Source organism: Phaenicophaeus curvirostris, chromosome 6 (genome assembly GCF_032191515.1).
Source record: "Phaenicophaeus curvirostris isolate KB17595 chromosome 6, BPBGC_Pcur_1.0, whole genome shotgun sequence".
Taxonomy (NCBI): Eukaryota; Metazoa; Chordata; class Aves; order Cuculiformes; family Cuculidae; genus Phaenicophaeus; species Phaenicophaeus curvirostris.
In genome coordinates, this window is record NC_091397.1 from 41,037,674 (window position 1) to 41,053,138 (window position 15,465).

At 42.1% G+C, this 15,465-nt stretch overlaps 1 protein-coding gene across 1 annotated transcript in view; it reads right to left on the minus strand.

The window, feature by feature from the left end:
- ARPP21 (cAMP regulated phosphoprotein 21) overlaps positions 1–1,401 on the minus strand; it is a 199,244-nt gene extending 197,843 nt beyond the window's left edge. The window contains exon 1 of the mRNA XM_069859863.1: positions 1,269–1,401. The gene's annotated coding sequence lies outside the window, so the exon portion shown is untranslated. The remainder of the gene's footprint in view (positions 1–1,268) is intronic.
- Positions 1,402–15,465: the final 14,064 nt, after the last annotated feature.

Sequence of the window (15,465 nt, forward strand, 5' to 3'; positions counted from 1 at the left end):
AAGCACGACCCCACATGCAATTGTCACAAGTAGCCCCGAGGAAAGGCAGTTTCTCTCTTCCTTGTCAAGACCATGTTCAAGTTTTAATAGGCTTAATGAAAAACCTCTCCCAGAAAAAAATTTAGACCTGGTCTGCCCCTGACACTTGTGACACCCAATGCTAGTAAAGTTGGAGGCCCCTCATCAGTTCAATGTTGTACTTATTTGGCCCAAATAGGTCTTATTTATTCCACAACTTCCAGAAAATTGTTTCACCACTACTCATAGATGGAAACAGTGAGGACAGCATTGATCCAGAGTCTACCAACTAATTTTTAGTGTCTTTTGCATCAATACTACTCTCCAGTAGAACTGCTGCAGCCAACCTTCTGCCCTTGGTAGCATTTCAATTCAGAGCAGAAATCACTGAATTACAGAGATGAGTCTCTCTTTTGTTATTTTGCCTTTTTTCTTTATTTTAGAAGCAGGAGCTTCCAGCACAGAGCAGACTGTCACAACGCAGACAGAGCCCACTTGATTCCCTAAGCAAACCTCATTTCATCTGTGAGCGTGCATGAAGGCACCATGAAGGTGCACACGCACATTGTTCAGCAAAAGTCACACTGTGGCACACGGATTTCTTCTGATCAGCCTGACAGCCCTGCCTCTCCTCACATAGTCGACAGAGAAGGGTAGCATAAAGGGAAGAGGACACTAGAAACAATCCCATGAAGCATTACACGACTTTTGGCTCCCTCTTCCTTTCTCCAGCCTTTATACTAAGTTAACAACACCTAGACATTCTGTTGTTTTTACCAAAAAAAAGGCTTTTATGCTATTGTGGTTTAGGGAAGGGAAAAAAAAAAAGAAAGAAAGGAGATTGGAGACCTTAAGATATTAGCCTTGGGCAAACAGGTCAGATACTTCTGGAGCAGAGCAATAGCAGTTTTTCCCCTCCCCACAAGTGCAGTCAGCACATTTGATTTCTTTTTCTATATCTCTCCCATGTTTATTATTAAAACACGTCATCACTATCTAATCACCACTGGAATTGAAAGTAACTTTGCACAGGAGCATTTTAAAATTAGACAAAGCTGATTAAAATTAATGCAAACCCAAAGTGCTACACCATAAGGAAACGATGGCCAACAGATGAGCATATGCAACCCACATATGCTAATTTCAGTGCTGATATTTGACTTTTAGCATTTTTGTGTGTGTGTTTCCCTCCCTTAAGAGTAGTACCACAAAACTGCCAGCCCAGAGCTCTGCCGAGACCGTCTCCTTACCCCATCCACACAGCAGTAGTCCCATCCAGGAGTTTCCCAGCTTTTTGCTCCAGAGAAATGACAGTTTGCTTCTCCCACAGCAGCTTTCCTGAGCACTCACTGCCCTGCTCCACGTCCTGCGGACAGCTGGGGACAGCCTGAGGGGCCAGGGCATCGTGGCGACGGGACGTGGCCCTTCCTGATATAATGGGAAAGCTGGTGCCAGTGCCGGCATTGGTCTGGGCGAGATTCCAGCACGGCGGCTGTCCCACACCTGTCACAGGGCACCAACCGTGACAATCAGCTGTGCATCTAATATTAACCACCCATGGCACCAGGGACAGGAGTGCGATACAGTCACAGAGCAGCTAGTAGTGAAATAATTGTCCAACTTGGTCTTTAGTTAGAAAGAAAAGAATAAAAGGAGTGAATATCCCACTGGAGAGATAACCTGCATGGAAGTCTCAGAGCCCCATGTGGTCCTTTCCCATTCATCACATTAGCCTGCTTTTCTGTCCAGCAGTAGTTCTGGTCCTTCCAAAGTTGCTGGCCACTAATAGGAAAAGATATATTCCTATTTACTCTTTCTGCTACCTTGGCACTGACAACCTCAGGTCCTCCAACAGCTCAAAGAAAAGTTCCAGGCTGAGCCTCAGCTGTGCTGAGGGTAGCAGTCGCATGATCGCACTGCTTAGTGGCGTGCTTTGATTTGTGGCTACTGGGAAAGCACCATGACAGCCAGTGCTGTTGCATATAGCAAGAAGGTAAAATAAACTATAACTGACTTCTAGAAGCAAAAATTGTGAAAACCTTCCCACATAGCATAACCTGCAATGATAACACAGCATGATAATGTCCTTCTTAAAATAAAACATCCACAGAATTGGGTTGCTTTTTTTTTATTTTAAGGAATTTTTGCAGTCCATGATTTCTGCTCCCTGCATGTTGCAGGGGTCTCCAGGAACTAGAGGGTGTGATGAAGGCATGCACTGCAAAAGTGAAAAGCACCAGAGGGCAGCTTAAATGCAAACATGAGATTCAACTCCAAATTCTCTGACAGAGCAGTTTACAGCAGAACTTCCACAGTTATAGATGTAAGTTTCTTTGATGCATCCATTTTGTTTCCATAAAATGACTGTTCAAGATGAAAGGGAAGGAAAGCAAGAGCTACGAAACTCTGTGTTCTGTAAGACCTCTCTGGAGGGAATGACACCTAACGGTAGCAGTGTTTGTGGAGAAACATAGGTGGGGAAACTCTCAGACTTGGTTGTGCAAGGTATAAAGTCCAGCTGCTGGCTTCATGCTGGCTGAATTGTTATTTTAAACCCTGTCAGGAACCAGATGATGCCTTTTAAAAAAATGTGATTATAAGCTCTGAAATTTAAAAATGCACTAGAAACATTTGTGAAACTGTAGGAGAATCAAAGTAACAAACACCAAAAGTAAATGTAGAGAGACCCTGGCTTCTGAAAAAGATGCTACTGTCTGAGAAAGATAAAATGAAACTGGATGTTTCCACTTCTGCAAAACGTGGGAGGTTCCCTAGACAGCTAAATTAGAGAGAAAATGTGACACAGTTGAATCCCTACATTCCCCTTGCATCCTCTGAGTAACCTCTTTGATCCTTGGGAAAAGAAACTTGACTAATTTCCACAGTCAGGTCTCTCTTTTGATAGTAATACATAGTTCAAACCAGGATCTGGTCAGGTTCTCTCCTTCCTTACTAACTGTATTGTTTCTTTACTCGACTAAATTAAGACAGTCTTACCAGACTGCAAAAGCCAACTCTACTCATTCCTTGACTAACCATTTGAGTCACTCAGTTTAAAAAGAAAAGAAAATAGTTTCAGTTTAGCCAGAACATTTATCTTTAGAGTAAACCTTAAAAACAAATATATAATATTCAAATCTTTCAAATAGCATTGCTGGTAGATTTGGAAAATTCTCTTTGTTTTTTTTTTTAGAACCTTTCTGAGAAAAGATGTCAGTTGGTGGAAGCTACATAATCCAGTCCACTAAGGAAGGGAATACTTCTCTTTAGGGGCATGGGCTCAGATTCACTTCTTACAGCCCTTATAATATGTACCAAACTGGAACATGGGAAGCCTGCTTTGTCCTGATATGACACAATCTGTTAAGTGACCACGCACAGCCATCTATATAAATAACTTTAATTGTTTGTTGCTTTGTTCATTTTCTGTCAAAGGCATTACTGAGGAAGAAAATTACAGCTTTCCTTAAAAGAGAAAAGCAGCAGACATCAGTTTAGTGAGGGATGTTTGTGGCTGAGGCTGAGGGGTTGTATATCCATTTCAGGAGATGTGTTAGCTAGACTTCTCATCGCAAATAATTGAAGATCAAGTGAAGGCCAAATCTAGCTGCAAAGCTTGAGTGCAGGTCACCTCTGAGAGTATTGGGATTAAGCTGCCTGTTTTAAGCTTGTATTATGTATGGGACAATATGCCAGCATGTGCCATTAGAAGGCAAGCATATCAGAACAAAAATATGCAAAGCTATGTTCTCCATGAAAGTTATAATAAACAACAGAGAGATTCAGGAAACCACTTATTTCTTTTTTCAGTCTCAGCTTCCAGCCCCCTGCTTTTCTGTCTAGCAGCAAGCCAACCATTCCTGCAGGCACCGTGTGTCCGCTTATGGCCACCATCTAGCTGTAATTCAAGAACCTGAGCACAGCTGGTATTATCAGTCAATATTACGCAAACACTTACGACATGAACAAACTCCTCAGATGCTGGCATGAGGCACTGTTGGACTTGGATGTGCCTTCACGTGATTCCCACAAGAATTTTTATCCCACTCTTGAGTTTTCTCCTATATATGATGATTTTTTTTATAGTATCACAGATTTTCTAATAAGCGTATGATCTACCATGATATTGTTGACCTAGCTTGCTATGCACTATCACAGGAATCAATATTACAATGAGAAAAAAAAGAACTTTTAGTGACTTTGAAACATCACCCTAGGATGTAAGAGGACAAAACCAGATGTGATCAGACCCACAGGAACTGGGCACTCAAGAGCCATGTTTGGCTTCAACCCTATTGTGGAGGTGCTTCCGGTATTCGCTACAACTAGTCCAAATATCTGTAACTGGGTGTACTCAGTTGTACTTTGTCACAACAGAACCAAGAAGCTGGGACTGTAGTCTATATTGAAGTTTAGGCCAATTGAGGTCATAGCTTATGTCTCTCTTTCCCCTCCCCCCTCCTATTTTTTTTTTTTTCCAAAACAGCTGGTGGTTATATGAAAAAAAATAAACTGGGTTTCCTTCTTTGTTTGATAGGAACTGAACCCAACAAAAGGCCTGACCCAATAAGCTACAGCTACAAAGCACTCTGAGGGAGATGTCTGTGGTTTCAAACGGTTGCTATTCTAGTAGAAAATGTAGAATAAATTCTTATGAATAAGACAAAAGCAATATGCCAGTTTCCAGCCAGTCTGTATATACAAGGGAACATTCACATATTTCCACAACAGGACTTCAACTTGGCAGAATGTCTTAATCATTAGACTAGAGGCTTATTTCTGAACTCTCTGCCAGCCACCTTTTCATTGCTCAAATAAAAATTTGAATGTTTTGATGCACGAAGATCAAATCTCATACTTGGTTAATAACAATTATCAAGTTTCATTCTGTTTCATTTTAAGTATATCAATTCATCTGAAAAATAGCAATACATGCAGTTCTCCGTTTGGTATGCAGAATGGTGTGTGTGATATGCAGGGCTGTGTTGTGGGAGATAAGGCTGAGCAGTAGCTCCTCTGAACTGCTTGAGTCCTGAAACGAGATTTCCAGAACGTCCTAGCTCCATTCCTTCAGAAGTCTGTAATTATGCCATCTCTATCACTCTGGAAAAGGCTGGATTGATCATCAGGTTAGCACAAAATTAATGGTTTCTAAAATAACCTCTCAGGACATTGCTGCACCTACTGTCAGAGAAGTAGCTCCTCCTTATACCAAAGTGCAGTGGTCCACTGCGGCTAGTAGCTGCGAGCACACAAAAGTAGAGGTCTGTCAGCATCCTCATGCTCCCGTCATTAGGACACTATCTCCTGCAACAGTGGAGGTCAAGGCAAGAACCTAATCACACAGTTACATGGGCCCACTACCAAGTTATCTTAAAAGAAATTTGTACAGCATGAATTGAAGCAACTGAGAGAATCATGGAAGGTAGACAAACATAATCAAAACTACACTGGATATTTTACCTGCAGATGAAAGCACATCTCCCAAACAGCAGAGAGGTAAAAAGCTGCAATGCTTTTCACTTGCAAGCCCAAATAGAAAAGGTGTCTCCGAATCATGAAAAAATAGAGTAAAAAAGTATATAGCGCTTCATCAGAAGAAATTCATATCATACTATGCAAACTATATTATGATTCTAGACCAGGAGTGTAATACACTTTTAATTTTTATGCATTGTTTGACAGACCATCAACACTGAGTCAATGGCAGAGGTAGTATTGACAAAGGCAACTCCTGGTTCAGCCCTGTATTGGGTACTTCTTTGGAGTAACTCCCACAGTGTATGTATTGCCTTTTGAGAATACCTGTGTTTGACAACAACTCTTCCAAGGTACAAGCTTTTGCCAACCACAGTAAGGTCTTTAAAATTTCCTAGCAATCAATATCATAGAATCTCAATTAATAGAATTGCTGATATGGGAATGCAGGCCAATGAAGATACACAGGCAGAAAATAAATAGCAAGTCTGCCTTAAAATCTGGGACGCACAAGACAAGAAAGAGAATGGGTGTTGAGGAGGTAACACCAGTTTGCAACGTGATGTGTAAATTGAGGTGCTGCATGGGGAAGAAATGGTCCTGTGGCCTCACTTTGCTTTTCCAGACCAGTACAGCTTTGATGACTGCATCTCAGCCATCAGGGACTTGTGCAACTTCTGCTGTTTGACAGGAACCTAGCTGTGCCGATAAGCTGACAAATCCAAAATGCCTTCCACCCCCAGCCCCTGCTGTGTGCCAAATTGCTGTCTGTGTGCTTGCGCACCACTTAGAATCCATCTTTGGTGGTTGCCAAGAATGCCCCCTCCTAGTCTCTCCAGCAGAAAGAAACATGCAGAGAGAGGGAAAGGGAGGGGAGACAGAGAGGCAGAAAAAGAGGGAGTGTGCTGTGCACTTAGAAAGCCAACTTTTATTTTTAGAGATGTGAAGCAGTGCTTGAGCACAGCCTGTTTTCACCCCAAACATAAAAGATTGCTCCCAAAAAGGAAAAAAAAAAAAGAAATAAAAAAAAAATCAGCTGGCAGCTTGGCATTAGACAGGTACCTAAAAACATCCTTGAATAATATCAGAGCTGAAGCAAAAGAGAGAATTAAGAAGTCATAATGAGCAGAGATTGAGGTGTGCACAGCCCACCTGCAGATGCCTGAGTGCCCATTCCTGTGTGGCCTCCTTCCCTCATCAAGGAGTGCTCTCATCCACCCTGTTGTGCACTGGCCCATTCACAAAGCAGCTCACGCAGGAAATAGGCAGGCAGGTTGCTGCAGCAGAGATTTTGGGAAAGACCAATTGGGATAAACCACCACAGGTGCCATGATGCTATCCCAGGTTGCCATTTAGACCTGGATTTAGAGAGTGGTCCTCCTGCCAGGAGAAGAAAGCAGCATGTTGAAGTGCACTAGTTCAAGAGAAGGGGAGGCAGCAAGGATGAGCAGAGGGAGTGGGAAGAACAAGTGAGGCACAGGAGCTCAACATGAGATGCTGGCTTCAACACTTCAACAGTTCAATACAAACTGCCAGCCAAGTCAAAGGGTCACAGTATGAGGCAGTAATGATTAGAGACTAACAAGAAAAGTTATATCAGAAATATGTCTGGTAGGAAACAAGATTGTATTATTGCTATATGAGTACATTTTTGTGTGTGTTCTGGTTGTTTTTACATATACATTGATCTGCTTTATACAAGGGCACATATGCAAAAGAAAGCTATTCGTATTGACAGGAAGAAAAAATGATTCAAACCAAACCTAGTTCAATCCTACTTAATTCTCTATCGCCTCAGAAAAATATATTTGCATGGTTTCAAGAAGGATTTGGGGAAACCCTAACACTTTTTTCTCTCTCCTCTTAAAAGAACATGGACTTTAAAATGAAAGTAATAAAAGGAATAATTCTCTCTCTAATTGCTCTTTGGAAGCTTATATGCTGCAATAATCTCCTTCATTCCCCTTTCGGTAACACAGAATGAGTTTCCATATGTCAAGAGGGGAGAGGTGACACTGAGGACTAGCATGGCAGCAAGCAGTCAGCTCCTTTGCAGAGGTGGGCCCTTGCACAGCACAATTGTTTGGCAGAACAACCAGGTGAAATGCCAGTTGTGAGAGTTCTAGCTTTGAAAGGCAACTTTCATTTCCAATGCCTGTGATGGGCTGCTGTCTGGTACAAATGAAGCAAAGTGTCAGGAGCTTATTAAGGATGCTTGACTTAATGCACCATTATGGCTAGCATAGCAATCCCTCAGTTTATAAGCAAAACGTATTTTCCTGAAATATAACCTCTATGAGTTCCCTTTTTTTCTCATTTACTAACTACCAGTAAAAGAATGTCTGCAATGAAATACCCTAGGGTACTGAAGGAGCTGGCGAATGTGCTGGCCAAACCCCTTTCCATCATCTTCCAACAGTCCTGGAAGACTGGGGAAGTCCCACTGGACTGGAGGCTGGCTGATGTTGTGCCCATCTACAAAAAGGGCCGCAGGGAGGACCCAGGAAACTACAGGCCTGTCAGTCTGACCTCAGTGCCAGGGAAAGTCATGGAGCAGGTGATCTTGAGTGCTATCATGAAGCACATGCAAGAGAACCGGGTGATCAGGCCCAGTCAACACGGGTTCACAAAAGGCAGGTCTTGCCAGACTAACCTGATCGCCTTCTATGACAAAGTGACTCGGCTGCTGGATGAGGGAAAGGCTGTGGATGTGGTCTTCCTGGACTTCAGCAAAGCCTTTGACACAGTTTCTCACAGCATTCTGCTTGAGAAACTGTCAGCCTCTGGCCTGGACAGGCGCACACTCTCCTGGGTGGAAAACTGGTTGGATGGCCAGGCCCAGAGAGTGGTGGTAAATGGTGTGAAATCCAGCTGGAGGCCAGTGACAAGTGGGGTTCCCCAGGGCTCAGTGCTGGGTCCAGCCCTGTTCAATGTCTTTATCAATGACCTGGATGAAGGCATCAAGTGCACCCTGAGCAAGTTTGCGGACGACACTAAGCTGGGTGGAAGTGTCGATCTGCTGGAGAGTCGGGAGGCTCTGCAAAGGGATCTGAACAGGCTGGACCGCTGGGCAGAGTCCAATGGCATGAGGTTTAACAAGGCCAGATGCCGGGTCCTGCACTTGGGGCACAACAACCCTGTGCAGTGCTACAGACTAGGAGAAGTCTGTCTAGAAAGCTGCCTGGAGGAGAGGGACCTGGGGGTGTTGGTTGACAACCGACTGAATATGAGCCAGCAGTGTGCCCAGGTGGCCAAGAAGGCCAATGGCATCTTGGCTTGGATCAGAAACGGTGTGACCAGCAGGTCCAGGGAGGTTATCCTCCCTCTGTACTCGGCACTGGTGAGACCGCTCGTCGAATTGTGTGTTCAGTTCTGGGCCCTTCACCACAAGAAGGATGTTGAGGCCAGAGAAGAGCAACAAAGCTGGTGAGGGGGCTGGAGAACAGGCCTTACGAGGAACGGCTGAGAGAGCTGGGGTTGTTTAGCCTGGAGAAGAGGAGGCTGAGGGGAGACCTCATTGCTCTCTATAACTACCTGAAAGGAGGTTGTAGAGAGGAGGGTGCTGGCCTCTTCTCCCAAGTGACAGGGGACAGGACAAGAGGGAATGGCCTCAAGCTCCGCCAGGGGAGGTTTAGGCTAGACGTTAGGAAAAAATTCTTCACAGAAAGGGTCATTGGGCACTGGCAAAGGCTGCCCAGGGAGGTGGTTGATTCACCTTCCCTGGAGGTGTTTAAGGCCCGGGTGGATGAGGTGCTGAGGGATATGGTTTAGTGTTTGATGGGAACGGTTGGACTCGATGATCCGGTGGGTCTCTTCCAACCTGGTTATTCTGTGATTCTGTGAAATGAACAAGTCCATTTTTGGACGGCAAGGCAGTCTGGGCTAGAGCTCTTCACTACCGGGAATCTTCAAAACACCTTGGGCTCGTTCTTTGGAATTTTTAACCTCTCATTTATGAAATGATAACACTGACAAGTTTATCACTGTCAGAAGTTATTAACAAGTACAAATCTCTTCCAGATGAGGAGCCTTTACATTTTATCTTTAAAAATGCCAGTGTTTTTTTTTATTCTTAGTGTTCACATTTGCATGTTGGTTAGCAACAGAATTTCCAGCTGCACTGAAAATGTCTCCACAACACAGGGAGGAGAGCAATTTCAAGGCAGTATTACCAGTCAGGCAAGTCATAATTATATTTCACTTAAAGCTCCCCTTCCACCCCAAAATTATGTGTGAGGCTCATCCCATGCTGCTGCCAGATCCACCCTTCCAATCACTTACCAGGGCCAACTCATATTTACTGCTGCACTCCCCTCTTAGAAAGCTTCCTACTTGCAAGAAAGAAACAGAGAAAACAACAATTCTTACTAACTCCAATCCCTGTTTCTGATATATCACAATCATCTCCCACTCATTAACATTACTTCTTCCAGTTTTGGATAGAGCAAGACATCCTTGTGTCTCTACAAAAAAAATCAGTTTCCCCGATTTATGGTACTTATTCTGTCACATTTACTCATAGATCGATTTGTTACAGCAGAAAATGAATCCTTACCCTACTGCTATCTATATCTGACACTAGTCAGCTCAACTAGCAAGACTAACACTGAAGTGGACAAACACATATTAATGTCCTGATTAGTCTTCAGCCTGGAATACATCATTGTTGTCATACTGGTATTCATACCTCATGGCCGTGATTCCTTATATGGAATCAGAACATCTATTTAAATAGTCCTGTATTATCCTGGAAGTTTGCAGCACAAACGTAATAAAGTTTATTGTCATTTGCCTGCTGAAGCTGGTTTTATTAGTGATTATTCCTGTGAAAGTCACTTCTGCAGGCTGTTACTTAACCACTGAAACCATAAGAAACAGGGGAAGCATGGCGAGTATAATTCTGCCCAACTGATCATGCTCTCTCTTAGATGTTATTAGCTTGTAGAGCAGCAGCACTGTATTACAGCTTGCTTTCTCAACAGTTTGGTGTAATTTTTTGATTGGCACTGCACAAAAAGCAGGGCATGAAAAGTATCCTGAAAACTTGGTTCAAGTCTGTAGAAGCAGATTATTTTTACTCCATTTCTTCATTCCCAAGTTTGCTTTAAAAAATATTTGTTCACAAATGCTCACTGTCAAAAACATGGTTCTAAAGATTTTCAGAAGAGTGAAAAGGGCAGGGAAGTTAGCCAAACTGGAGAGCTTTCAATGACAGCCCTTTTGGTCTCCAACCCCAGAATTCCAAAAATCAGATACAAGTGTTGCATTGTCTGCTCTCAACAGTAGAAATGCACCTGACAAGCCAGCCTGATTTGTTAAAACAATATCATGGATCATATGGCATCATTGTTTCTTAGGCAAACCACCTCCCTCCACCTAAATTTCAGTGGCAATGGGAGGAGAGTTCAGGTCTAAAATTGATAACAGGATATGGTCTGTGGGGCTTTGCGTAATGCCTGAATGCTATCCAAAATAGGAAACATTCAGACAAATCTATGAGGAGATTTGCAGCATAGCTAATTTTTTGTTTCCTAAGGCACAAATAGACATTTTAGAAGCTGCCAGCGCCTAAAGGAAAAAAAACAAACCAAACTCACAACCCAAAAAACTTGCCCCTACGGCTGCTTCCATGCATTTGCTGTGTCAGGGAAAGGGACTGCTTAGGGCAAACAGTGGACAGTCGACAGCAGGTTCTGACCCCTTTTTGTCTTCCTACAGTTACTGAGATATGAACGAAAGATGCCAGTCGTAGTGTGGACAATAAAAGTGTGAAAAGTTTTCTGACAAGAGCCTCTTTCTTTCAAGAATTCAGCAAGTTGAACTGAAAGACACCCTCATATTTTTTAATAAATGAAGATGAAATTGGCATAAGGAATTAGGACTGTCCTTTTTACATGCATGTTGCAACCCAAAGCGGTGTTGGGAGCAGTCCCTCTGGGAAATCACACTCCCCTCACAGTCCCAGTGTAGGGAACAAGTTATAGATACGAGTGTGAACACATTTCCACAACTCAGACCTAATCCATATATATTACATGACAGTGAAGCCACGTTTAAGAAAGTAACTGCAATGCAAAACAGGTCACACTTGTTATCGCACCAACCAGGATGGAGCGGAAGAGCGTAAGGCAATCTGAAATTCTATGATAAAAAATAAGAAGTGAGCACAAATGCAAAACCAAGATGAGATTGGCCAAAGATGATGCCGTGACAACCACCTTGACTGTCTGGCAAGTACTGTGCCATATGTTTCTGGGTGAGCGTTTAGGAAAGTAAGAGGGCCAAAGTTCATTACAATTCTTGACTGCAACTGTTTAGTAGAACCACCAAGAAGATCCAGGATGGATGATATACTGATGTGTTAGAAATAAATAGTGAGCTCTTCGTTAGAAGAACACCTACTGTATAAGGAAACAGGACAAACAGATATGGGTCACTACAGTGAGTGAAATCAAGACTTATCTTTTTAAATGAACAACTATGGGTGATAATACTCTTCCCCATATTATACTTCACTCCCCTTGTTCTTTAAATGACAGTAATAAAGCAGTGCTGTCCAGTTAGTAGTAGGTTTTTTTGGCTGCTCAATGTTACCAATGTATTGGTATAAATTTGTATTCTTTAATACTTTTTAAACGCTGCAATATCAATTTATTTGACATCCTCTGATGGCAGAACCACAAATGGATGAACTTTTAGTTTAAAATGGATGATAATGGAGAAAGAGAACAGAATGCAGAACATGAGGCAATTGTGTAGCCTGACAATTTATAACACTACCTGATTTCTGCTGCCTGGTTATTTATGGCTGGCTGGGGAGATAAAGGAAAGAAGAATAGTTGCAGGGAGGACAGCTTAATTTAAACATCGTCACTTGCTCCCGCTGAAGTAAGGAGTCAGATTCTCAATATATGTAACAGGTGCACTGCCTCTGAGCTGATCCACTAATAACAAAATCAATTTAAAATAAAGCGTTCCTAAAAGAAAGATGAATGAAGAAGGAACAAGAAAATTCAGAGTGCTCTTTAAGTGTGGACTGTGACATTTCAGCCCAGTACTGCTGGTCATCAAGATGGAAATTAAAAGTGCTTCCAGTTTCCAGCTCCATGGCAGAGCAGGGGTAACGTATTTTGGCTTTCCTAAGCATCCTCTCACAGTAAACAGTTTCCATACTCAGACTCCGATCAAAGCTTCAGCCTGCTGGGTCCACCTCAAAAACTGACCAACAATACAAGCAGGAATGGATTGAGGCAGAAAGATGCTTCTAGGATCATACAGCTGACTGGCAACAAGGCCAGGATGTCTCTCCATCAGGTTTATGACACAACAAGCCAAAATGCCTCTGATGATAGAAAGCAATTACACCTTAAACATAGGGGTTAGTGAGTATAAAGGCATATAATTGTTTGGATTCAACAATGTGAAATAGAGATTGCTTAGGCTTGCTTTATATCTTTTTCTGTCCTTTTCCCCTCTTGCATTTAGTCACTGATTCTTACACTGGCTCAGTAGGCATAGCTATGCTCTCAGCTACAATAGTTTGCGAAGTATTTTAATGCTTTCGGTATGAATGTTTAAGTATTGTCCACCCTCAAAGAGATCAGAACTGACATTCATTGTGAATCTAACATGGGTAAATATCACCACTTTCATTGCAGAGAAAAAGTGCAGTATCTTCAGTGGCTAATGCTCTCTTTATGGATAGTAAGAATTCATAAAATCTGCTTACATTAACATAAACAAAATGAGGATATAAAAGAAATATTTTAAACATTCAGTGAATGCAGGCAGATTTAGCTCAATTCTTCATTGACATTAATATCAGTCAAGTTAATCTGGGCTGAAGTCAGCTGAGTAATGCTAATGTAAAACAAAAAGCAGTCTCACCACTTTGAACTTGGGCTGTTGTCACACAGCCATCCATCTATTTAAGAGAAAAAGGAGCAGGCACTCAGTCTTGGTCCAGGCTGTTATAAAGGTAATAAAAGTGCTACAAGCTCAAAACTAGAATTCATAAATCCACCATGCATATACATTTGGAGGCTTCAGTTTCACATTAGATCTCAGCAAAAAAAAAAGGAAAAAGCCAAAGCATCAGTACTATTTGCCATAGAACAAAAAGCTTCTTAAAAAAACCTTAAATTCTTACCAAGCACATTGTCACGATAATGAGCAGTCACAATGCTGCAAAAATCCTCCGTCACCAAAAAAGTTCTCAAAATCAAGCACAGCAGCAGATTAATTTGCAGGTCAAAGACTATCTTGAGGAAAGTTAATATTACTGCATGACTCCGTCCTGATGACAAGGATTATAAAAAAAACTCAAAATTACGTGGATGATAGTCACAGGAACAGCATCAATAGATGAAGAAAGAATAATAATCCTACAGCTAGTGAAAGCCAACAAAGCAGTACTCTGCTGATTTATTAGTGCACAGCAATAATAGGATTATAATCTTATCCTACGCTACGTTTATTCTAATAGAAAAAGCTCTTATGCTGGCTTTGGATTTTGTTTTCAGTGTTCCTGTGTTTTCTTTTGAATTTTATTAGTATTATTTTTCAAAAAAAACATGCAGGAATATGTACTCTTCTACCTGTGACTAGAGTTATTAACATCCAACCCACTGCCAGTAACCCAGCAAAAGGGGCACAGCCCTTTTTTTGAAGGGTTCCAGTGCTGATTAATTTTGGTATCAGCTACCACCTCTGCCTTAGTATCCACACGTAATTAAAGAAGACTACAGGCAAACAATCTGCTACAGGACCATGAAACTCTTCTTCCTACACAGTTTATTATTTTGAAATATGTAGAACTGCCTCTCTTCTCTTTCAAATCAAAGTCATCTTTTCTCTGCCAGTCCTCCCCAGTCTTCTCTGGGTTTTTTGAGTAGCTTTATCTCTCACTATGTGCCTTCTTCACCACTCTGTTCAACAGTATCACTAGATCTGTGACATCTCACTACAATTTTACAACAGTACACTTGACAGGATAGTCCCGAACTATGTTGTTAGCTAGTATTCCAAACATTTCAGAACTGTGAAATGTGGCCAATCAGCAGAGCAGCGACTCTGGACTGAAAATGCCCTTGATAACATTTAAGCATGAAAACTGCTATGGATGTAGCAGAACACCATATCAGGTGGGACCTCAAGGGGTTAAAATAAGAAAATCTGAGCTATTTAAATACATCTTGCTATAAACTGCATGTATGAACACTTTTTTTTTTTCTTTTTTTGACATTTGTCTTTTTAAAACTATATTTCTGTTTTGACATCCTGGTTCTGAGCAAATTTCATTCCTGCCAACCCACTGGTTGTGTTTTGAATAACTCAGAACAGACAAAGCACTGGTCCAGAGACAAGAAATCCTCCAGACATCTGTCAACCACTTCAGATCAGAGAGCTAAAAGCAAATTCCACCAGTAGCTTCTCCCATCCTGCTGCAGTCGGAGGCTGTGGGAGTCATTAATATGCCTTCACAGCCAGCCACGCAGTGGAGGCTGAGGGAAACAGCACAATTCAAAGCCATAGTGGTCTAGCAGTGGTCTGAGGCTTCCTGGGATACAAGGAGTGCAGCAGGGGAAGGTTATGAGTAATTAAAAGTCTCGATGGTCCTATAGCAGCACTGAAAAGCAGAGGAGCTGAACATTCCATATCACAGGAATGGGCTGGGAAAGAAGAAAAAAAGAAAAACTCATCCTCATGCAGAAAACACACTTGTGATTTAGCTGTGATTTTAATGAGATCAAAGAGTTTATGCTGGCAGCCTGCACAAATCTTTACCACGGCCTTTCAAAGGTCTCATTCATTCCTAAGAAAACCCTGAGCACTCATGGCTCATGAGAACAGCTAGGTAAAAGAAGAGAGTAGGGAACTAATGAGGAAAGGGAAAGGGACTAGGAGAGACTAGGGTTATAAAATGGATGGAGAGGGCTCATGTGCATAACTGGGGGGGAGGGTACCTTG